Raw genomic sequence first — 23276 nt, 5'->3', positions numbered from 1 at the left:
TTAAACAGAGGCGAGAGCAAGGAGCTCAAAGAGTGTAGAGGAACACTGAACCCAGACGGAGAGGGCTGGTTAGGGGAGGCTTCCGGAGGCGGTGGGCCAGGGACCGCGAGCCAGCTGAGCACAGAGGAAGAGAAGTTCACGCGGGGCTGGGCATCGTAACGGCAGGGACACTTGCAGAGAGAAAAGGGAAGGAAGGATGTGCTGGGCCCAGGGAATAAGTAGCGTAGTGTAGCTAAAATATAGTGCACGGAGGGAACGCTTTAGGAGTGAATATGTACGCTGTTTAATATCCTGAGCTACTCACTTAAAATTATGTATTGAGCACTTAATGAAATCATTAAAATTTTCCATACAAAGGCTGCATAGAATATACACAGAAGGTACAAACCAGTTAATAATTCCCCAATTGCTAGATACTTGGATTGTTTTTAATCTTTTATTTGTATAAATCATGCCACAATGACTACCTTTGCACTGGATCAAAATGTAAAAACATTTAAAAAATTTCTGGTGCTTTTGAATTAATTACTTCTACAAACGTTTACTTCTCCTCTATGTATGAGAATACCTATTTTATCACATTTCCCTCAAGAGTTGTTATTATTATTTCAAAAAATATTTTCAAATTAAAAGGTGAAAAAACACCTATCGCATCATTATTTTTGTGCTGCTTCAACATCTTAAAAGTGTAAAAATTATACACGCTATACTTGAACATATTCTCTTGCAAAAAAGTGAACATGCACAAGTTCTGTACCAATATCATTTAACATATAACAGGCTCCATCTGTCCCCTGGGTCCTGGCCACTGGCCCTGCTTCCCAGCCAGAGGGACCCCCGTGATGGCTCCCAGCTCTCCTGCAGCCATTAAATCTTTGTCACTGCTGTAGTGACTTCGTCTTCTGACGTGTTGGTTGGCTCTTCCTTTTCACAGACCACCTTGCACTTTGATCAAAGTGAGAGGGACAGCAGCTCTAGCCCTCAGGTCTAGCCAATCAAACACTCAGAGGGTCCACTTCCCCAAAATCTGCCAGGAAAGGCTAGGTAACACAACCTGCAGGTTTGGAGGGTTAACGCTCTGTGAGACCAACTTTGATCAGTGAGACAGGAGAGCAGAGGGAGCCAGTGCACATGTCTCGCTTGCCCTTCCTTTCCCCAACACATTGTTCTCAGTCACAGTGGTTTCAAATGGCTTCTCTGGAGATGAACCAGATGGTGTGTGCGTGTGTGTGCGTGTGCGTGTGCGTGTGTGTGCGTGGCGCTGTGGCCTGCTTGGTAATGCACATCACCTTGCATTTTCTTTGCATCCTCCTCTGTTCCTCTTTCCTTCACTTTTGTTTTCCTAGGCTTGCACTCTATCATTAAACATTAGCATATAAATGTTGCCTCAGGCTCTGTTTTCTAGGGAACCCAGGCTGTGTAAGTACAATAAGTAAAAGATAAAGTAAAAAGTGAAAGATAAAGTAAAAAGAAAAAGTGTCTCACTCTACCCTGAGACAACTCCTGTGAACAGATTAGTAGTCCCTTGTCTTTTAACTATGCGTGCATTTATTATATATATTTCCATTAAAATATGTCCTTTTGAAAAACACACATGTAGTCATATTCCATCTTACTTTTGTAAACTTAATATCTTAGAGATCTTGCCATGTTAGTACATGTGGAGACATCTCATACTTTTTCACAGCTATGTAATATTGAACGATGTGGATGTACCATAAGTACCATAATAGAAGGCTAAGCCCTTCTATTAGGTTTTATATGTTTCATATGTTATTGTTGAGCAACTACATATATTGATGTACAACTGCATGTATAGGTACGGTAATTTCCCTAGAAGAAGAACTAAGGTAAAATGGTTTCTTAGCTGTATGGACATATATTAGATTTTAATAGATACTGCCATGTTACTCTCCCACCCCCCAAAAAAGCTTTTCAAATTTAACACCCTCCAATTGTATATAGCAATGTCTACTTCCCTATACCTTACCAAACACTAAATATTTTCAATCTTTTCAAATTTTTGCTACTCAGATGGAGAAAACTGTATTTTAATATTTTAATTTGGATTTTTCTGATTCCTGGTGAGTTTGTGCATCTATTCATATGGTTATCCATCATTTGATTTCCTTTTTTGTGAATTGATTTTATGATTCCTTGGTTTTGTGTCTTGCTTAGAAAGGCCTTTGGTGGGGACAGAGTCCCAGAGAGCGGTTTCCAGGCTCTCGGCCTCACGTGGAAAGGAGCTGGCTCGGTTATTAGATGGCCATCAGCTGTAATCAGATGTCCATCCGCTGTGGCTGGATGGCCATCAGCTGTTGCCGGTTAGCCATTAGCCACTAATATAACTGCCGTGGCTACGCTGGCGGGGGGGAATTTTGGATGGTCGGTTGGTTGGCAGAGAAGCGGACCACGGATTGTGCATCATGTGGAGCCTGCTTCCTGTGTCTCCAACCCAGCCGCCAGCGAGACTATAGTGGTGTGAACCCTTTATCCATGGCTCCATTGGTGATCCTCTTTGGCCTCACCATATCCTGCATTCTTGTGCGGGGATCGGGACCAGAGACCCCGCATGACACATGGCACATTGAGCAGGAGGTGGTGTCCCCCGAAGCTTGCTGAAGGGCGGTGAAGCAGTTTGTGCATATGGGCGCTCAGTCTCTGAAAGCCTGTGAGGAGCAGCGCCGGGGAACAGGAAACGCAATCTGCCTGGGAGAACTGTGACCCTGCGGGGAGTTGGTGGACCTCTCTGGCCTCCAGATGGCACACCGACCTGTTGGCCGTGATGGGCGTCACCTTCCTTTTGGTGGTCCGCTGCTACCGTGGGCTTCTAGAGTTGTGGACATTTTACACTCAGGCCTCCACCCAATTGGACACCTGGCACAGCAAGCAGGATTCTGGCCAGGTAGGAATGGTGTCTGACCCTGGGCAGGAGGACGTGTGCCCTCGCACAGTGTGTGGTGCCTGTTGGCCACTGTTCTCAGGAGTTGGACCCCCATGGAAGGGTGGAGGGATGTGGAAGGTTCTCCAACCAGCAAGGCTGGAAAAAGTGGAGGTCGTTGCGGCTGTGTGGGCTGGGAGGTGCTTGCTGCGGCAGCCTGGGTGTGGGACTTGTAGTCCCAAGAGGAGGCGCTTGCTGAGTCCTCGGTGGAGGATGCAGGTGAGGTTGGGTCGTCCCTCACCCCCAGGTTGGGGAGGACTTGGAGCCCTCACCCTGCGGAGAGGGCACACATTGTGAGGCCAATGCACAGCCCTGGTGAATGACTGTGGACTATGGGGAACTGAATGAAGTGATGCCACCTGTGCACGCTACAGTGCCTTCCATCCCTGATTTGAGGGACCGCTTGGCTGTTTTCTTGGGAACTGCCACCATGTGGTGGAACTGGTGGATGTTTACTTCCTGTGTCTCCTCTGGCCGCCAGTGAGACTGCCGTGCAGGAAGACCCCTTGTTGGGGTGCAGGCGGATGTTTGCTTCCTGTGTCTTGACTGGTTGCCATAGACAATATGTAAGCACCTTGGCTGTGAGCCACTATTGTTCCAGCACAGTGTCCTGGGAACCCTGGCAGTGCCCAGGAGATATGGCTGTGCCCAGAAAGACTGGCGGTACCCTGAGAAACCCTGGCTGAGCCCAGAAAGTAGGTGGATATCGAGGGACACCACCTGGGACATTACTTGAAGTGGACTGAAACTTTCTTTCCTGAGCTGGGTTCCTGACACAGGGCCCCTCACAGAAGATGCTTGTTGCATAGATTGTGAGGCGAGACCCTAGGGGGTGGAGTGTGGAGACAGAGTCCCAGAGAGCAGTTTCCAGGCTCTCTACCTCACGTGGAAAGCTGCTGGCTCGGTTATTAGATGGCCATCAGCTGTAATCAGATGGCCATCCGCTGTGGCTGGGTGGCCATCCGCTGTTATTGGTTAGCAATTAGCCACTAATATAACTGCCATGGCTCTGCTGGCGGTGGGGTTGTTGGTTGGTTGGTTGGCAGAGAAACGAATGGCGGATTGTGCATCGTGCGGAGCCTGCTTCCTATATCTCCAACCCAGCCGCCAGCGAAACTATAGTGATGTGAACCCCCAATCCATGGCTCCGTTGGTGTTTCTTTTTGGCCTCGTCATATCCTGAATTCTAGTGTGGGGAGCGGGACCAGAGACCCTCCATGACACCTTCCTACCACAAGATTATAAAATGTCTGTTCATACTTTAAGGCTTCATAGTTGGGTTTTTAAAATATTTAACTCGCTATTCATTTTGTGTATGACGTGAGGTAACATCATTTTTGATGTAGTCTATCCTTTCCCTACTGACTTGAAATTCCACCACTATCATACACAGGAGTATCATCCTCAGCAAGGAACGACCACTTAAAGTAAATCCACTGCAAATGGCACCAAACTTTCAGAGAAAATAATGAGGGAAATAGTGGGCTTTGGACTTTATCTTGAAAGTTGAAACTAATAATTATGAAAATACCTTTATTTGATCTTATATTCAATAATACTCAAGTAATAATTACTACTATATACCTACTCTGCGAATAAATTAAGAGTAGATCAAGCGTTCAGATTTTGTGTTTGTTTTTGGTATTTGTATTTTCTCACTAAAACTGTGTGATGGCACAGTATGCCATCTTTCACTTTATATTTGGCTTTCTTAGCAAGATCATAAAAGACATAATTTTTACAAAAATAATGAAAGTTTTATTAATTCCCCCAAGAGTCCCTCTTAAGCTTTTGACAATTACATCTTTCTGCTTTTGATTACTATCCTTAGTATCCTTGTAGTGTTTACATTTTTCGATTGTTAGCCAATTTTATACTACAGTGGTCTGTGCAGATTACTACAGGTCAGGTTCTCTTACTTATATTTAACCATGGTCTTTACTTTTTAATCTTCACATGTAATCAAAATCTCAGGCTCTCCCACTCTTCCCTATTCTTCTGATCCCAGCAGCAGGTTCCACATATATACTTGACTGATTTTAAAAATCACAATACTCAGGAACTCAGTGGATGCAGAGAGTGTGTCTCTCTCATCCCTGGCACAATCTTTCTCATCATTAATCAAATTCAATATTAAACTTAATCCCGCCTCAATTACTTATGAATTATAAGCTTCACATAGATTACTTAACTCTTCTAAACTTAAGTTTACTCCTCTGCAAAGTAGAGATGATACACCTAATATTTTTGGGGGGGTACATAATTGGTATTATTTTAATTCATAGTGGAATCTATAAAAATATTTATCTCATTGAGATTGTCTTCGTGAAAGAACTAGATGTTCTGCATTGATTACTACTGGGATTTTACAGCAAATTAGATTTGAGTTTTTAAAGCCAACAGTATTTTGAGTTTATCTGGGTCATCTAGTTTTCAAAGTTGGAGAGTGTGGTTCATTGAACATTTACTAAGGGGAATTCTATTGTGTAGGTTATTGACATGAATTAATTTTTTGTTTGTTTAATAGCATCTTAGTTGGTCTCCACATGTTTGTGTGTTTTCCTTTTTTCTTCATAATTGATTTCTAGTTTCATACCATTGTGATTGAAAAAGATGCTTGGTAAGATTTTAATCTTCTTAAATTTATTGACACTTGTTTTGTGACCTAACATGTGATCTATCCTGGAAAATGTTCCATGTGTGCTTGAAAAGAAGTATATTCTGCTGCTTTGGGGTAAAATGTTCTAAAAATATCAATTATATCCATCTGCTCTAATTTGTCACTCACGGCTGCTGTTTCCTTTTTGATTTTCTGTCTGGATGATCTATCCCTTGATGTTAATGGGGTGTTAAAGTCCCCTACTATGATTTTATTACTGTCGATTTCTCCCTTTATGTCTGTCAATATTTGCTTTGTATATTTAGGTGCTTCTATGCTTGGTGTGTAATTGTTTACAAGGATTACATCTTCTTGTTGGATAGACCCTTTTATCATTATGAAATGTCCTTCCTTGTCTCTTGTTGTAGTCTTTGTTTTAAAGTCTATTTTGTCTGATACAAGTATTGCTACCCCAGATTTTTTTTCCCCATTTGCATGAAATATCTTTTTCCATCCTTCATTTTCAGTTTGTCTTTAGATCTGAACTGGGTCTCTTGTAGTCTGCATATGTAAAGGTTTTGTTTTCTTATCCATTCAGCCCTCCTATGTCTTCTGATTGGAGCATTTAATCCATTTACATTTAAAGAAATTATTGATAGGTATGTAGTTATTGCCATTTTATTATTCATCTTGTTGACCTTTCCTCCTCTTCCTCCTCCTCTTCATTCTCCTCCTCCTCCTCTTTCTCCTCTTCTTCCTCCTCCTCTTCCTCCTCCTCTCCTCCTTCTCCTTCTCCACCTTCACTTTCTTCTTCTTGTCCCTTTAACATTTCTTGTAATACTGGTTTGGTGGTTATGAACTCCTTTCACTTTTTCTTGTCTGGGTAGCTCTTTATCTATCCTTTGATTTTACATGATAGCTTTGCTGGGTAGAGTAATCTTGGTTGTAGATCCTTGCTTTTCATCACATTGAATATTTTGTGCCAATTCCTTTTGGCCTGCAAAGTTCCTGTTGAGAAATCAGCTAACTGTCTTCTGAGCTCCCTTGTAAGCAACAAATGCTTTTCTCTTGCTGTTTTTAAGATTCTCTCTGTCTTTAACCTTTGGTATTTTAATTATAATGTGTCTGGGTGACGACCTCTTTGGCTTTACCTTGTTTGGGACTCTCTGTGCTCCCTGGGCTTGTATGTCTATTTCCTTCACCAGGTTAGGGAAGTTTTCTGTCATTATTTCTTCAAATAGATTTTCAAGTCCTTGAGCTCTCTCTTCTCCTTCTGGTACCCCTATGATGCAAATGTTACTTTTGATGTTGTCCCAGAAATCCCTTAGACCATCCTCATTTTTTGGGATTTGTTTTTCTTTTTGCTGTTCTAACTGGGTCTTTTCTGCTACCTTGTCTTCCAAGTCACTGATTCAATCCTCTGCTTCATCTAATCTTCTATTGAGTTCATCCAACGTATTCTTCACTTCAGTAATGGTGCTCTTCATTTCTGACTGGTTCTTTTTAAATAGTTTCTATATCCTTTTGTTATGTTTACTCTCTCTTTGTTGTTGTTCTCACTCAGTTGGTCTATTCTTCCCCCAAGTTCACTGAGCATTCTTATAACCAGTGCTTTGAACTCTAGACTGCTTGTCTACATTTTGTTTAGTTCTTTTTTTGGAGCTTTGTTGTTCTTTCATTTGGGACATGTTTCTTTGTCTCCTCATTTTGGCTGCTTCCATGTGTTTGATTCTACATATAAGGTATATTTTCTATGTCTCCCAGCTTAGGAGACATAATGCAGGGTGGCATTATGTAGTAGGTGTCCTATGGAACCCAGTGGCACAGTCTCTCTGGTCACTTGTGTGGGTTGTATGTTCTCCTGTTGTAGTTGAGCCTTGATTGCTGTTGGCACATCAGCGGGTGGGATTGACCCTCAGGCTGACTGGCTGCGAGAACTGGCCATGACTACAGCAGATGAGCTGTTGTGTCAAGGCTGACGTCACTGAGTGGGATTCGCTGTAGTGGGGCTCTGATGCCTGCTGAGTCCACCTTTTGGGTACGTTGTCTGTGGAGGTAATTGGGGGGGGGTGCTCTGAAGCTGGCCACCAGGTGTGTTTGTTCTGGGGCCTCGTGGGTGGGGGCTCTGGTCGGGCCCAGGTCAACTGCTGCCTGTGCCCTGCCCAGGGTCACCTGGTAGGAGCTACAAAGTGATCTGTGGTTGGTAGCTGCTGGTCTTGGTGGTGACTGGGAGAGGTTAAGCTGAGAACTGAGGCCAGCCACTAGTGCTGGGCTGGGGGCTGCTTAGCTAAACTTACAGGGTAAGCTGAGGCCAGCTGCTGCTTGTTTGGGATTTGTGGACCGTTCATAGATTTTAGGGAAGTCCACAGCCTGGGCTGAGGCCAGTTGCTTGTGAGTAACAGCCGCTGAAAGAGGTTCTGGCCTGTGAGCGAATTGCATGGGGACAGGTTCTCAGGGTATCATCAGGGTGGGGAAAGTTTGATGGAGTCTTAGGTTTGGTACCAACCTGCTCCTGCAAGTTGGGTGGGGGAAGGCCTCAGCAAAGGAACAGTGGTGCCTGCCAGCACTTTACTCCCAGAGACAGCTGCCCCTCCAGCCCTCGCTCTGAAGCCAGCATTTCAGTTTCTCTCCATATGTCCCTGGCACTTTTTGAGCTGTTGTCCCAACACTAGAGCTCAGAGTGAGTGAGTCTGTCAGTGAGTAAGTCTGTGCACGGGCCCTCTAAGAGGATGCCTGGGACTCCAGCAGCCCTCTCTCTCACCCTGAGAGAAGGAATCCCCAGCCAGATGTTGTGGGAACTCCTCGTCCCAGTACTGGTGCTCTGGGCTGGGGATCCCAAAGTAGGACTGGGACCCCTTGTTTCTTGGAGGGATCGCCACAGCTAAGATATCCTTCCTGATTCTTAAATGCCAAACATGGGTGTGGGACCAGCCTATTTCACATCTCTGTCCCTTCTACCAGTCTCCACGTGGCTTCTTCTTTACATCCTTAGTTATAGGAGGTCTGTTCAGTTAGTCTTCAAGTTGTTCTAAAAGGTGGTTTTTGTATAATTGTAATTTTGATGTGGTCATGGAAGAAGGTGAGCACAGCATATACCTAATCTGCCATCTTGACCCAACAGTCACTTAATAATTAAACTAGATAACATGTGTACTTGGCGTGTAGAAATTTTTCAGTACATGTTATATCCCCTCTGATCTAATTTCTTGATTTTTCTCCCTTTTTTTCTGGGGATTGGTTCATCGCAGGTGAAAGAATTTCATAAATATAAATACTGCAGACATGTTATTGCTCCAACATGTATTTTTTCTGGTATAATTTCTCCCTTTACCACACATTTTCTAATGTAATATTACATAGAATGATGGCCTTAGTTTGCTTGTCTTTAAAATGGGATTAGAAATACATATTGAATGTTATCAGTATTCAATAAGTTACATTTTGTAAGTATCCAACAGACACATAAAGGGTGTTCAATAAATGGTAGCTATTTTTATTATTTTATAATCATTCATATACTATGTGCCCTTCACTAGTTGCTCTCTCTAGTTATGGTTACCTGTATCCCCTCCCCTCCCCATTCTAGTCAAAAATGTGATCAGGGAATTAGGAAACTGAGGATATTGTGATACACTGAAGATAGTTCGAGGGCCTCATACTGAGTCATACGAGAAGGGATGAGAAAAATCTCCATCGTTTTCTGGGTCCAGTGCACAAAGTAGACAGTTTGTGTAACAACCTATTGATTAGAGGGGCTCTAATGTTCAAAGGCACTATGTTCTTTGCCTAGTACAATCAGCAAATGACACACTGCTGCTCTGTGCCGGCTGCTGTTTTCTGAGGCTTGTAGCTAAGCTCTTCATTCCATCAGTGGAATGCTCTGACATTCATGATCTCACGTGATTTTATCGGAAAACCAGAAAAGGTTTATCCTTCCCATCTTACAATGAGCCTAACAGATCCTGTTAAAGAGTGGGGAAGGCTCAGCATTCCAATGTTCAGATGCCAGTTGGGTCTCAGGCTCCATATTCCAGTGGTTGGAACATCTGCACAGAACCCTGCCAGCTGTTATCTCTGGCAGCTGTCTCTACCATGTTCATCTGTAAGTGACTATGAAGCTGCAAGATTCTGTGAACACAAATGATGGGAGGAGGCAAGGTGCACACCAGTCTTCAGTGTAAAGGTGCTTGGTCTCCTCCCCGCAGGTTAGCCAACACCTTTTACAGCAACTGCCCGGGCTTCAGTGGATAGACACACAACTAGAACTCAGCCATCAACCAACCAGTTAGGAGCAACAGCTCCTCACCATGTGCCAAGACAAGCACATGGGACTTGTGAGATGAAACGAAGGAAGGAGACCCATTTACAAGAACATACAGATATTAACATAGCCTAATGGGAGCAAATTACCACTATTACACTTTATAACTTGCACCTGTTTACCATTATTATCTCCATGCCATCTTGTACTTTGCTGCGAGAGGAATCTTCCAAAAGCATCTCATTGTATTTGAAACCTTCCATAGTCAAATAGCACCAATGGTTCTATATGGCTTCTCAAATGAAGCCTGAACTCTGAAACCCAGAATTTAGCAATCTGTTGCAAATCCATATTTCTCGATTTATCTTGGTTGACTCTCCTGGAATCCTTATACTTCAGCCAAACTAAACCACATGTTACTCAGGGTCTTGCACAACACCCCCCTCCCCAAGCCCAGCCATTTGCTTGTGGTGTTCCTTCTACGAATTTGTCTTTCCATCTCCTCCCACCACCTTACATGTCTCAGTCACATTGGTCTATCATTGCCCAGTTCAAATGTCACCTATTTTTTTTTATTATTTTTAATTATTAGTTTCAGGTAAGATGCCACCTATTTCATGATAACATCTCTGAGTTCCCCAATCAGAATTTATTTCTTTCTCCTCTAAGCTTCTATACCATCTTTCACGGCCTCGTGTTGGTGTTTTCTCCCAAACTATATCATACGTCTTTGACAGCATGGCTTTACAGCCTGTCTAGTGACTGGATTAGTGATTCACATTTAATAGAAACACCATAAATATTAAACCAATGACTGTGTACAATCCTCTGTTCTTTTCCATTGGTCTCAGCATCCACAATGTTATATGTAAATCAGGCAATTTTTACCATCTCTATTCTACAAAGGGTGAAACTGATGCTCAGAAAGTTTAAGTGACTTGTCTAAAGTTACACAGATGGCTAATAATGGAGTCAAGAAGGCAGTGTGGAAGAACTCCTTGTCTGAGTTGTTTTACTCAGCATCAAAATGAAAATTGTGCCACCTGTAATCAAAGTGACAGAGCTCTGCTGGGGAAGGGAATAGGCCTGAATTGGTAGGAGAAACAGGCAGGAAAACGATTCATGGAGAAAGCTGCTTTTGAGCAGTGCTATAAAACAATGGGAGGGATGGATTAAGAGGAAGTGGGGAGGTGGGCATGCCAGGCAGGCAATAGTGACAAAGGTGGACATGAATATATTGTGGTAAACAGATGGAGAGTAGTGTTCACTACTATATCCTCATGGCCCAGCTCAGTGCCTGCACAGAGTCGGTACTCAATATATGTTCACTGGAGAAAGGAAGGAAGGCAGGGAAAGAAGGAGGAAAGATTGGAGCAGGAAAATTGCATCTACATTAATGAGAAAGTACAGTGATGCTAGCCCAGTGCTAGAGATAGACCAGGTTGTCGTTGCAACTCTGTTGCACTAAAAGGTTGTCACTTCCTGGCAGAGAGTGAGACATGCACCCCATTCAGCATTGCACAGGGAATAGAGTCATCCAAGGCCACTGTCATTACTGTTCTCTCTCCACCTGTTGTGTGATTATCAGTGGCAAATGTTGCCTGGATTTGTCAGGTAAGAGACCCAGTCAGGGAGCCTAGGAGAAGTCTACTCAGCTTGCTTCTGAGCCCTTTCCTCAGCCCATTTCCTTGAAGACCCTGATGGCTTTGAGCATGATAACACTGTGATCACTTTGGTATAGGAGAAAAAGAATGAAATAGAGGGCAAGAGACTTGGGTCCTTTTTCCAGCTGCACCACCGAGGCTGTGTGGCCTTGGACAATTCACATCATCGCCACATCTCTGAACCTTAGTTTCCCAAGTTGGCAAATTAGTGATGATAGTACCTGCCTTACCTCAGGAAAAGCTGAACTACTTTGAAACTGTGAGGTAACACAGGGTATTGGAAGCAAGGGTGGAACCTTCTCTCAGAAAAAATAATTGGAAAGCCTATTCTCCATCTTTCATCTTAGAAGCACCTTATAGAATGAAGGAAATCGGGGTTTTGTCTTATGACCTGAGGAGTAAACTACAGTCCAGTGGGAGGGGCTAGGTTCCGAACACACCCAGTGAATACCCACGAACCCTCAAGAGCCCATTGATTAAACACTACCTGGGAACCACCCACTGTTCCAGCCCTCCACACAGAACCTGGTTTGACTTACCTTGCTTATCTGTTTTTGTTTGTTTGTTCTTTATAAAATCACCAAGACTGGGATAACTCAGCCCTTTATCTTTTGACTTCAATCAAACTGGAGTCTCATATACATTTAACCTGAAGAGTCCATAGAGTGATCAACAGCAGAGTAAATAAACCCCATGTATGGTTGCTCTTTGCTTTTCTTCCCTCCCTCATGCCAGCTTCCCAATAAAATGCAACCCATGGAATTCCTTGTTTGCAACCAGCTTTTCTGTTAATAATCAGGAATATTAGTATATCATCTACCCTAGTGACTCTCCATCACTCAGGAACATTCTGGCCAGAAGTCTAAAAGCATGCACTGCACTCTGTGAAATTCTTACTCGGCTGTTATTTCGGAGCTCTTGGAAGCAGCATGCTCAGATGGCTGACAGCATCAGAATGGGAAATACCTGCTCCAGAGGGGCCAGCCAAACAATCTCAGTTGGTTTTATTGCTGCCACATCCAGGAATCAGGTGCTTGAAAAAATATGCTGACAGGATCAGGCTGAGGAAGCTGTGATGCCATCTGGGGTCAGGAAGGGATTTTTGTCAAAATGCCAGCTGCGGGGGTTGAGGCAGTGAGGTGGTTCTCTGCTAGCGTGGAGTTGGGAATAAACCAGGAAGTACCGGGGAAAGCATGCAGAAAAGCTGCCCAGAATGTCACTCAGGAGAATTGGGGGCTTTGGTAAAGATGAGGAAGATACTGAGGCTTGAACCTTCTGCATTTTAGAAAGTGTTTTATTTTGGAAATTTTCAAGCATACGCAAAAGTACAGACGATAGTATAATAAATCCCCATATAACCATTGCTCAGCTTCAATGGTGATCAACTCAAGCCTATCTTGTTTCATCCATACCCCTGCTCATTTTCTCCCCCTGACCCCCAGCTTCACTGGGTTTTATTGAAGCTAATACTAGACATCATATAAATACTTCAGTATGTATCTTTTTTTTTAAGAACATTAAAAAAAAGTAACTGTGGTACAATTATCACAGCTAAAAATTCACAATCATTCTATTATACCAATAAATATCCAGTATTCATATCTCCCATAATAGCACTGGGTATTTTGATAAATCTCAGATAGAATCAAAGAAAATAATGAAAAAGGGGGGGATGAGAGAAAGAAAACAATAAAGGAAACAAAGAGGGGGAAAGTGAGTCAACGTATATTTACTGAGTGTCTATGATGTGCCAGGCCCTGTGTTGGGTTCGAGAGCACTGTGACCTCATTTTGGAGATGAGAAAATCAAGGGACAGGGAGGTTAAGTCATTTGCCCAAAACCAGCCCACTAGGAAGTCTTGAAGTCATGATTCCAACTCAGGTCTGTGTGGTTTCAAAGCCTGTCTCTTCTATACCACATTACATCTTAAATAACTAAACTATCTACTAGGGACTCTTGGAAGGAAGGAAAAGAAAAGGGATAGTCATCAAAAAGTCGTAAAGTATAATCACTTTGGAGCCAGACATTTCTGGATTTGAATCTTGACTCTGAGGTTGAGTGGGGAGGAGTGAACTTCTCTGAATCTTGCTTTCTTCATCAGTAAAATGAGATGTGGCAAGGATTACAAGAAATAATTCAAACACTTAATCATTATTATTATTATTATATCTGATGAATAAGGGTGGGAGAGAGAAAGTAGGAGTTGGCAAATATTTACCCCATACTTCTGCAGACTGAGGTTTTCAAGGCACTGATCAGGGTGATAACTAAGAATTAGAGAGGGCAACTCTGGTTCTGGTGAAGGGAGTCATGGGGATCAGTGCAGGATGTAGAGAGGACAGGTGGAGCGATGGAGAGGAAGAAGGGATCAAGGAAGTGTTGGATAAGTGCCTGTCCCTTTCTAAACACAGGAGCAAAGGTAGGAAATGAAGATGAACATGGTGTGGGAGTGGGAGAGTGGAGACCCACCCTGAGTGAAGTGGCAGGTGGGGGCCGAGGAGCAGAAGGGGGGAACAACATTGGATGGATGGAACCTCAAGGAGTTAGAGGTACCCAGTTGTCTTAATTAAGAACAAAACTTGCTCAGAAGTTCTTCAGGAACATTAATCTGACTGTGGGAGGTCAGATAGACTGCCTGAGACGGGAGGCAGGGACACTTAGGTAGTAGTTGTTAGCAACCTTAAAGAAAGTCTCAAGGTCTTGGGGTATATGCAGATTTTACGTTCGTGCAAAGCTGCTCAGGCCCAAAGATTTCTGAAGCTTATTTACAACATTGAAATTCTAACATACTGGTAGTAAAGTCTTCTGGTCTCCAGAGAAAAGCTATGTTCCAGGTGTCCAAAAACAGCCCTTTTGCAGAGAGAACCCATTGATCAAAGCCAAAACCCTTCCCAACAACAACTGCTGTCCCAAGCAGTGATGGATGAAGAATATGTTGCCAAAAGGATATGCCAGCAAAAATATGCAAAAGAGACACTGTGTTATTAAAATAAAGTAAACTCAGAGACCCAAAGGGCTCAGAGGATCTCAGAATGTTGGCTGATTTTGGCTTGTTCAAATAGGCACTTATTTTAAGGCTCTTTAAAACTACATTTTTGTGCCACAGCCTTAGTGACAATGAAATTTGAGCCGATGACAAACAATATCAGGGCTTTCCTACATTACCCATAGCTATAAAAATAATCTCATAGCTTAGGAAGATTTCCTTTTGATCCAAATTGAGGTTTAGCCATTGATTTCCAAAGAGTTAGATTACTAGAATCATTAGGTTGGAGTGAAAGTCCAGGGGCATCTTGCCCATCCCCATTCTTCCTACAAGAGAACACTGATATATATGTGTGTGTGTGTGTGTGTGTGTGTGTGTGTGTGTGTGTGTGTGTTTAAATTAAGTATATATAAATGTATATAATTGAATACACAGACACACACACACAGAAAGAAAGAGAGAGAGAATCATAGAATCACGGAAAAACTTAAATACCGTCTGTGAAGATTTCACCAAATGCTTGTGTTTCCTATTTTAACAATACTCACTTCCAGAAAATTCTTCCATCTACCTTGCTTGCATTCCATTGTTCTAATTTAAGTCAATATCCTAGATTTGCAAGCACATTTAATAAGCTTTACATAAGCACTTTACAAACATTTAGTCAGAGTACCAGAGGAGAATTATGATGCAATATGGTTCGTTTATTGAGACACAGTGATTCACTTTCAGCACTAAATAGTGGCGGGAGGCCACTGACAGCTTTGCTTCTAGCCTAAGACCTTCATCAGACTTTAAAGTGGGAGATGAATATATCTACTTACACCAGTTTTCCTTTCTTCCTTTGTTCATTCCTTCCTTTCTTCTTTTCTTCCTCTTTTTCCACGGACACCTATTAACCAAACAGATATTATAGAGCCACATTCAAAATCAGAGACTTTCTAATCTATGTCCTATTTATTTGTCTTTCTTCTTCCTTTGAGAGATATTTTCTATACAGAATTGATTCTCAGGAGCAATAACCTTTCTGAAGGGCCATTTAAAAATTCATTTATTCTCTTCTTTGGGCAGTAGTGAAAAAAGAGATGGTGATTAATTCCAATCCGTATGACGTATTAGGTTATTTGAACCAATCCTTCCATTAAACACAATTAAAACTTTGGCTACAATATAGAAAAAGTGTCCTTAAAAGCATAAATTGCTGACAAGATAGTAATCAACACCAGGGAAAATCTCAGAGAAAGTGAGAAGCAGAGCGATAAACAGGGCTCCAAAGTTGCTTTGAGAGCATTCTTGATCCTAGCAACCCTGGGCTTCAGTTTTGGCAGACCTACGTGGTGAAGGGGAAAGAGGTCAAGAACTGAGTCTCACCTCAGGTGAAAAGTTTAATAGGAAAACCTTCCTTCTACCAAGCTAGGATCCAAAGAGACACAACATCAGAGTAAGAGGAACAAGAAGTAAGCCTAGCCGCAAATCCAGCCCCCAAAGAACGTTGTACAGATGCTGAAGGGGAAAAGGCTCAAACGCAAGAGAAACAAATATTCCTGGGGGATTGTGGACATGAGATGGCCTTACCGGGGATTTGCAGCTGGGATTTGTACTGGTTAGGTGGTCCAAGGAACCCAAAACAGTGAACTGGGTTAATGTGAACCTAGAATGGTAATGCGCCCCAGATCCTGGAAAAAAAAAACACAAACGAATAAAAATACTTTCTGGATAAAGATACCCTTTATTGTAGGTCTCAAGAATCCTCCACAAATACCTTTTGTAAGGATAGTGAACAATGCACAGGTAAAACAAAATTAAGCACAAAAGAAAGGAACAAGATAATATGAGTGAGAATCAGCAGAAATGACAAAAGTTGGAATGACCATAAACATTTTAGATATTGAAATTATTAGCCACAGATTATAAAAGAACTATGCCTTATTTTGGGTTAAAAATATAAAAGCATGTAATTGCCTGTAAGTACTTAAAATCATAAAAAGATAACCTAGTTGACTAGAAAGAATTAATAAAATTTCTAGAATTGAAAAACATAAAAATTAGACATAAAACTTAATAGAAGGGATTTACAGCAGATAAGGCTCAGATGAAGGGAAAATTTGTAAACCAGAAATGCTTTAAAAAGATTTTATTCAAAATGTAACACTATAAGACAAAAAGTTGGAAAATATGGAAGGGAGGTAATGAAATGTAGAGGATAGAGTTCCAGAAGGAGCTGTCATAAATAATATTTGAATGAGTCATAAATAATATTTGAAGAGGAAAAAGCCTGATGAAGGGCCTTAGTCCACCTATTCAAAATACCTAATAACTTACCCAAGATGAATAAACAAAAATAAATCAACATCTAGACTCATCAGAGAGAAACTGCAGAGAACTAAAGACAAAGAGAAAATCTTAAATGCATCACGAGAAAATAAAGACAAATTAACTTTAAAGGAATCCCAACAATAAGACTAACATTGAACTTCCCAACAAAGCAAAAAATTAAGACAATGGAAAGCCAAAAGAAAATGATTGCTAATCTAGAATACATTCAGGAAAAAGGGTTAAAGACATTTTAAAACAAAAATGTAAGTTCAGTGTCAGAAGATCCACACTAAAGAATGTACTTCAGTAAGAAGAAAAAGGACTCTATTGGAAAACGTGAAATGCAAGAAGGAATCAGGAGCAGAAATTAACGAAACAGAAAAGATTCATGTAGTAGAGTGGATTAACAAATGTAAAATTTGTTCTTTGAAAGACTAACAAAATTGAAAAATCTGACAGACAACTGATCAAAAAAGAGAAGGAAGTGGATAACCAACGTTTAGAATTTAAAAAGGGGTATAATTAGAAAATGGTACAGAATTTAAAAGGTAATAAAAAGTATCATTAACTTCAATATGACAAATTTGAAAACCTACATTTCTTAAGAAATCTATAGATATTATAAAATAATTCAAGAAGAAATAGACACGGTTAATCTTATTACCTTATAATGATTATCACATTAATAGTTAAAAATCCTTGCATAAAGAAAATATCTGGCTTAGCTGATTTTACTCTACCAAAATTTAATTTAAAAAGTCCAATATCACAAAATTATATTCATAGTACACTCACACAAAAACTAAACACTCCCTAACTCATTTTATGAGGCTAGCATAACCCTGATACCTGATTCTATCAAGGACACTATGAGAAAGGAAAATTACAAACCAATCTCTTCATGAATATAGATTTTAAAATTTCAAATAAAATAATAGTACACAAAAACAGCAAACTTGTGTTTATTTAAAAAATGCAGGGGGTAGTTTAACAAAGAAAATTAGACTCACCAAATTAATAGATTCAAAGAGGAAAATATTACAATTATCAAAAGATGCAAAAAAATTGGTAAATAAAATCTACATCTATCCATTGTAGAAACTACTAGGAAACTGTTATTAGAAGAGAGATTCTTTAACCTGGTAAGGAGTAATATACATATAGCTATGTATATGTTAATATACATATATGTATATGTATGTATACAATATGATTATACTTTATTGAGTAATGTTAAAATCAATCCCAATCACCACTTCTAGTCAACATTATAGTGGAAATATATAATGGTAGCACAATATGGCAAGAGAAAGAAATAAGAGATGTAAGAATTTCAAAGGAAGAAAGAAAATGGTTATCATTTGCAAATGCTATATTTCCAACTAGATAATTCAAATTAGAATTTAGCAAGTTTGCTGAGTACAAATAAACAGAAAAAATCAATTGTGTTTCTCTATTCCAGCAATCGTTAGAAATTGTATGCCGGTATTTAAAAATTGTATCATTTGCAATATCATAAAAAGATAAGGTGGCTACAAATAAATCTAATAAAGTTATTGAAGATCTTTATGATGAAAAATTATACAACTTTTATTGAAAGACATTAATGAAGACCCAAGCCAGTGAAGACATTTACTTGTGTATAGATGAGATGATCATCAAAATATCAATTTTCCCAAAATTGATTTTTAGATTCAAAGCAAACAGAAGTCTCAGTTTTCGTAACGTTTATTTTTTTTCTTGATGGAATTTGACATAATGTACATGAACCAGCAAAAGGCCAAGAAGATTCAGGACATTACTGAAGAGGAAAAGATATTGGAGTGGATGTGATGCTATAGGAATGAAATGATTGTAGTGCAGGGTTGGCTAGAGTGTGAAAAAATAAACCCACATATGTATTTACACTTGATGCATAACAGAGTTTTGCAGTAGCTCAATGGAAGAAAATAAGGTAATTTCAATAAGGATTACTTATGCATAAAAATGAGATTGGATCTCTATTTTGTATCATAAAATTCAATACAGATAGATCAAGGACTTAAACGTGAAAGTTAAAACTAAAATTTTTAGAAGACAGCTCAAGGTACTTTTTTTTTTTTTGCCTTTGATAGCAACGGTTTTCTTAAACAATTAAGAACTACAAATTACAAAGAAAACTATCCATTAAATTGTCTATATTAAAATTAAGAATTTCTGTTCATAAAAAGTACGGTATAAAGAAAATGAAATTAAGCCACAAGCTGGGAGAAGAAATTTATAACAATGAAACTGGATTCAGCATACATAAAGGTAACTTGCAAATCAATATGCATGGGAACTACTGAAAATAAAAATTGGCAAAGATTTGCAGGTATTCAGTAAGAGAATAGTCAATTTAAAGATTTTCAACTTCATTAATAATCAGAGAAATAAAAATTAAAATGCAATGAGTTATCCCATCTTACTCATATATCCGTTAGGATGACTACTATAAAAACAAAACAAAATAAAACCCAACCAAAAGAGAAAATAACAAGTATTGGCAAGAATGTGGAGAAATTAGAACTCCTGTACACTGTTGGTGGGAATGTTAAATGGTGCAGGCACAATGGCAAACAGTATGCAGTTTATTAAAGAATTAAAAATAGGGCCGGCCTGGGGGTTCAGGTGGTTAGGGGCACCAAGCTCCTAACGCGGAGGTCTCCAGGTATCCAGTTCGATTCCCACATGGGCCAGTGAATTGCGCCCTCTACAGCTAAGATTGTGAACAACAGCTCTCCCCGAGCTGGGCTGCTGTGAGCAGTTGGAGGTTGGCTTAGTTGGGGGAGGGGGGGAGGCTTACAGTGGACTGCTTCAGCAGGGGGTAGAGCAAGGCTCACAATACCAGCATGGGCCAGGGAACTGTGTCCTACACAACTAGACTGAGAAACAACGGCTTGAACCAGAGTGGGGTAGGGGAGGAGTGAGGTGAGGGAGGTGGAAGAAAGGGAAACAAAAATTAAAAATAGACCTACCATGTGACCCAGCAATTTCACTTTTGGGTATATCCCCAAAAGAATTGAAAGCAGGATCTCAAAGAGATATTTTTATACACATATTTATAGCAGCATTATCCATAATAGCCAAAAGGTGGAAGCAACCTAAGTGTCCATCAACAGATAAATATGGTATATTCATGCATGACAAATGAGTTCGCAAACTTGTTGCAACAATGTTGCTAACCTTTTTTAATATCAGAGGGATTACTCATTATGAATTTGTAACAACTAGACAAACAGTTAACCAAGTTTACTATTTGGAAGTGCTGAAAAGGCTGCATGAAAAAGTTAGACTAAAATGACCTGAACTTTTTATCAACAATTCGTGGCTCTTACATCACGACAATGCACCAGCTCACACGGCACTGTCTGTGAGGGAGTTTTTAGCCAGTAAACAAATAACTGTATTTGAACACCCCCCTACTCACCTGATCTGGCCCCCAATGACTTCTTTCTTTCCCCAAAGATAAAGGAAATTTTGAAAGGAAGACATTTTGATGACATTCGGGACATCAAGGGTCTACGATGATAGCTCTAATGGCCATTCCAGAAAAAGAGTTTCAAAATTGCTTTGAAGGGTGGACTAGGCGCTGGTCTCGGTGCATAGCTTCCCAAGGGGAGTACTTCGAAGGTGACCGTAGTGATATTCAGCAGTGAGGCATGTAACACTTTTTCTAGGATGAGTTTGCAAACTTAATTGTCTAAATTTTATTTATCCTTAAAAAAGAAGGAAATGCTGACATATGTGACAACATCAATGAAACTTGAGAACATTTTGCTAAGTGAAACAAGACAGTCACAAAAAGACAAATACTGTATGATTCCACTGGACACATAAACAACTTCCCAGAAAAGAAAAAGCTAAAGGAGTTTATCAACTCCAAACTGATATTACAAGAAATGTTAAAGAGACTTCTTTAAGAAGAAAAAGAATCAAAAAAGAAAATATGAATAATAAAATGGCAATAACTACATATCTATCAACAATTACTTTAAATGTAAATGGATTAAATGCTCCAATCAAAAGACATGGGGTTGCGGAATGCATAAGAAAACAAAACCCTTATATATGCTGCCCACAAGAGACTCACTTAGATCAAAAGTCATACATAGACTGAAAGTAAAGGGATGGAAAATGATATTTCATGAAAACGGAAATTTAAAAAAAGCTAGGGTAGCACTACTTATACCAGACAAAATAGACTTTAAAACTAAGACTATAACGAGACAAAGAAGAACCCAGTGGCCCCCTTCTGGGTATTTCATCCAAAGAAACCAAAAACACTACTTCAAAGGACCATGTGCATCCATATGTTCATTGCAGCATTATTTACAATGGCCAAGATGTGGAGGCAGACTTGGTGTTCATCAGTGGATGAATGGATAAAGAGAAGGTGGTACATATATTCAACGGAATATTAGTCATAAAAAAAAGATGAAAACGCCGTCTGCAAAACATGGATGGACCTAGAGGGTATTATGCTGAGTGGAGTAAGTCAGGCTGAGAACAACAAATGTCATATGGTTTTACTTATATGTGGAATCTAAAGAACAAAGTAAATGAATAAACAAAAGAGAAACAAACTCATAGATACAGAGAGAATTTTGAGGGTTACCAGACGGGAGGGAGGTTGGGAATGAATGAAAAGGGGGAAATGATTAAGAACTACCACCTGGTTGTTACAAAATAGTTATAGGGACTAAAGTACAGCATAAGGAATATGGTCAATAATATTCTAATATAATAACTACATACCATATCAGATGGGTACTAGATTTATCTGCGTGATCACCTTGTAAGTTATATAAATGACTAATCATTATGTTGTACACCTGAAACTAATATTGTATGTCGACTACAATTGAAAAAAAAAAGTTTGGAAAAAAAAATATTTTATCCTATTTCATAGGTTTTAATTTGTTGATTATTTCTCATGCTGTGCAGAAGCTTTTTAGTTTGAAGTAGTCCTACTTGTTGATTTTGCTTTTGCTCTTTGTGCTTTTGTTGCCATATCTGAAAAGTCATTGGCAAGAACAATGTCAAGGAGATTTTCCCCCATATTTTCTTCTAGGATTTATGGTTTCAGGTCTTACATTTAAGTCTTTAATCTATTTTGAATGAATATTTGTGAGTGGTATAAGGTAGGGCTTCAGTTTCATTATGTTGCATGTGGTTATCCAATTTTCCCAGCACCATTCATTGACAACACTATATTTTCCCCATTTTGTATTCTTGGCTCCTTTGTCAGATATTAGTGGACTATATATGTGTAGGTTTAGTTTTGGTTTCTGGATTCTGTTCCATTGTTCTGTGTGTCTGTTTTTATGCCAGTACAATACTGTTTTGATTACTGTAGCTTCGTAGTATAGTTTAAAATCAGGAATTGTGATGCCTCCATGTTTGTTATTCTTTCTCAAAACTGTTTGGGCTATTCAGGGGTCTTATGGTTCCATACGAACTTTAGGATTTTTTTCTATTTCTATAAAAAATGTCATTTAAATTTTGATTGGGATTGCATTGAATCTATAAATAGCTTTGGGTAGTGTGGACATTAATTCTTCCAATTCATGAATACAGGATCTTTCCATTTGTTTGTGTATTCTTCGGTTTCTTTCCTCATTGTCTTATCGTTTTCCTTGTATAGCTCTTTCACCTCCTTGATTAAATTTATTCCTAAGTATTTTATTGTTTTTGATGATATTATACAAGGGATGGTTTTCTTTATTCTTTTTTCAGTAGTTTTGTGTTTTTCTTTAGTGTATAGAAACACAACTGATTTTTTTATGTTGATTTTACAGCTTTGCTGAATTTGTTTATTAGTTCTAACAGTTTTTTTGGTGGAGTCCTTAGGGTAGTCTGTATATAAAATCATGTCATATGCAAACAGAGACAATTTTACTTCTTCTTTTCTGATTTAAATGCTATCTGTCTATATATCTATCTTACCTGATTGCTCTAGTTAGGACTGCCAGTATTATGTTAAATGGGAGTGGTGAGAGTGGATGCAGGATGGTCAGTCTTACCTTCCTGTTAGCTTCTGGTCTCTAAGATACTTCTGTCGTCTGAGATCTGAGAGCACCATGGGTCAAAGTCTGCAGTGAGGAATGGAAAATGAACTCTGAGGGATATTGGCATTGGTCAGAAGAAGAGTGTTGATGAGGGCACCTTGGGAACTGTCGTCGTCAAATGGGTCATTGTTCTGAGTTGAAGAAGTAGATGACACTGCTCAGAGAGTAAAGGAAGGATGGAGACTTAACAGCTCTGCAAGAATAAATACATATGACACAATTAGTTAATTATTGAAATAGATTAGTTGTATAACCTATCAGGCTGCCAAGAGAAAAAGATTTCTTCCAAAAAGCAACAGGTAAGGCTGTCCCCAACAGTGATGAGAAGGTGCTAAGATTTTGGAGAAATGCAGTTACGTGAACATTGCAATGTGTTCAGTTACTTGCAGATTTGTTGTGTCTGATACATAAGATTCTTTG

General features: G+C 39.8%; 1 long non-coding RNA gene across 1 annotated transcript in view; it reads right to left on the bottom strand.

Moving 5' to 3' along the window:
- The window catches only part of LOC117029020 (uncharacterized), a 34039-nt gene extending 11007 nt beyond the window's left edge, over positions 1 to 23032 (bottom strand). Inside the window, exons 1-2 of the long non-coding RNA XR_004424169.1 lie at positions 22812 to 23032; positions 15276 to 15343 (exon numbers count right to left, since the gene is read on the bottom strand). This is a non-coding gene — a long non-coding RNA (uncharacterized LOC117029020). The remainder of the gene's footprint in view (positions 1 to 15275; positions 15344 to 22811) is intronic.
- Between the last annotated feature and the right edge of the window lie 244 nt (positions 23033 to 23276).

The sequence above is a fragment of the Rhinolophus ferrumequinum genome, chromosome 10, assembly GCF_004115265.2.
Source record: "Rhinolophus ferrumequinum isolate MPI-CBG mRhiFer1 chromosome 10, mRhiFer1_v1.p, whole genome shotgun sequence".
NCBI classification, from domain to species: Eukaryota; Metazoa; Chordata; class Mammalia; order Chiroptera; family Rhinolophidae; genus Rhinolophus; species Rhinolophus ferrumequinum.
Note: the sequence above shows the minus strand (reverse complement) of the source record. Positions and strands in the feature narration are given on the sequence as shown.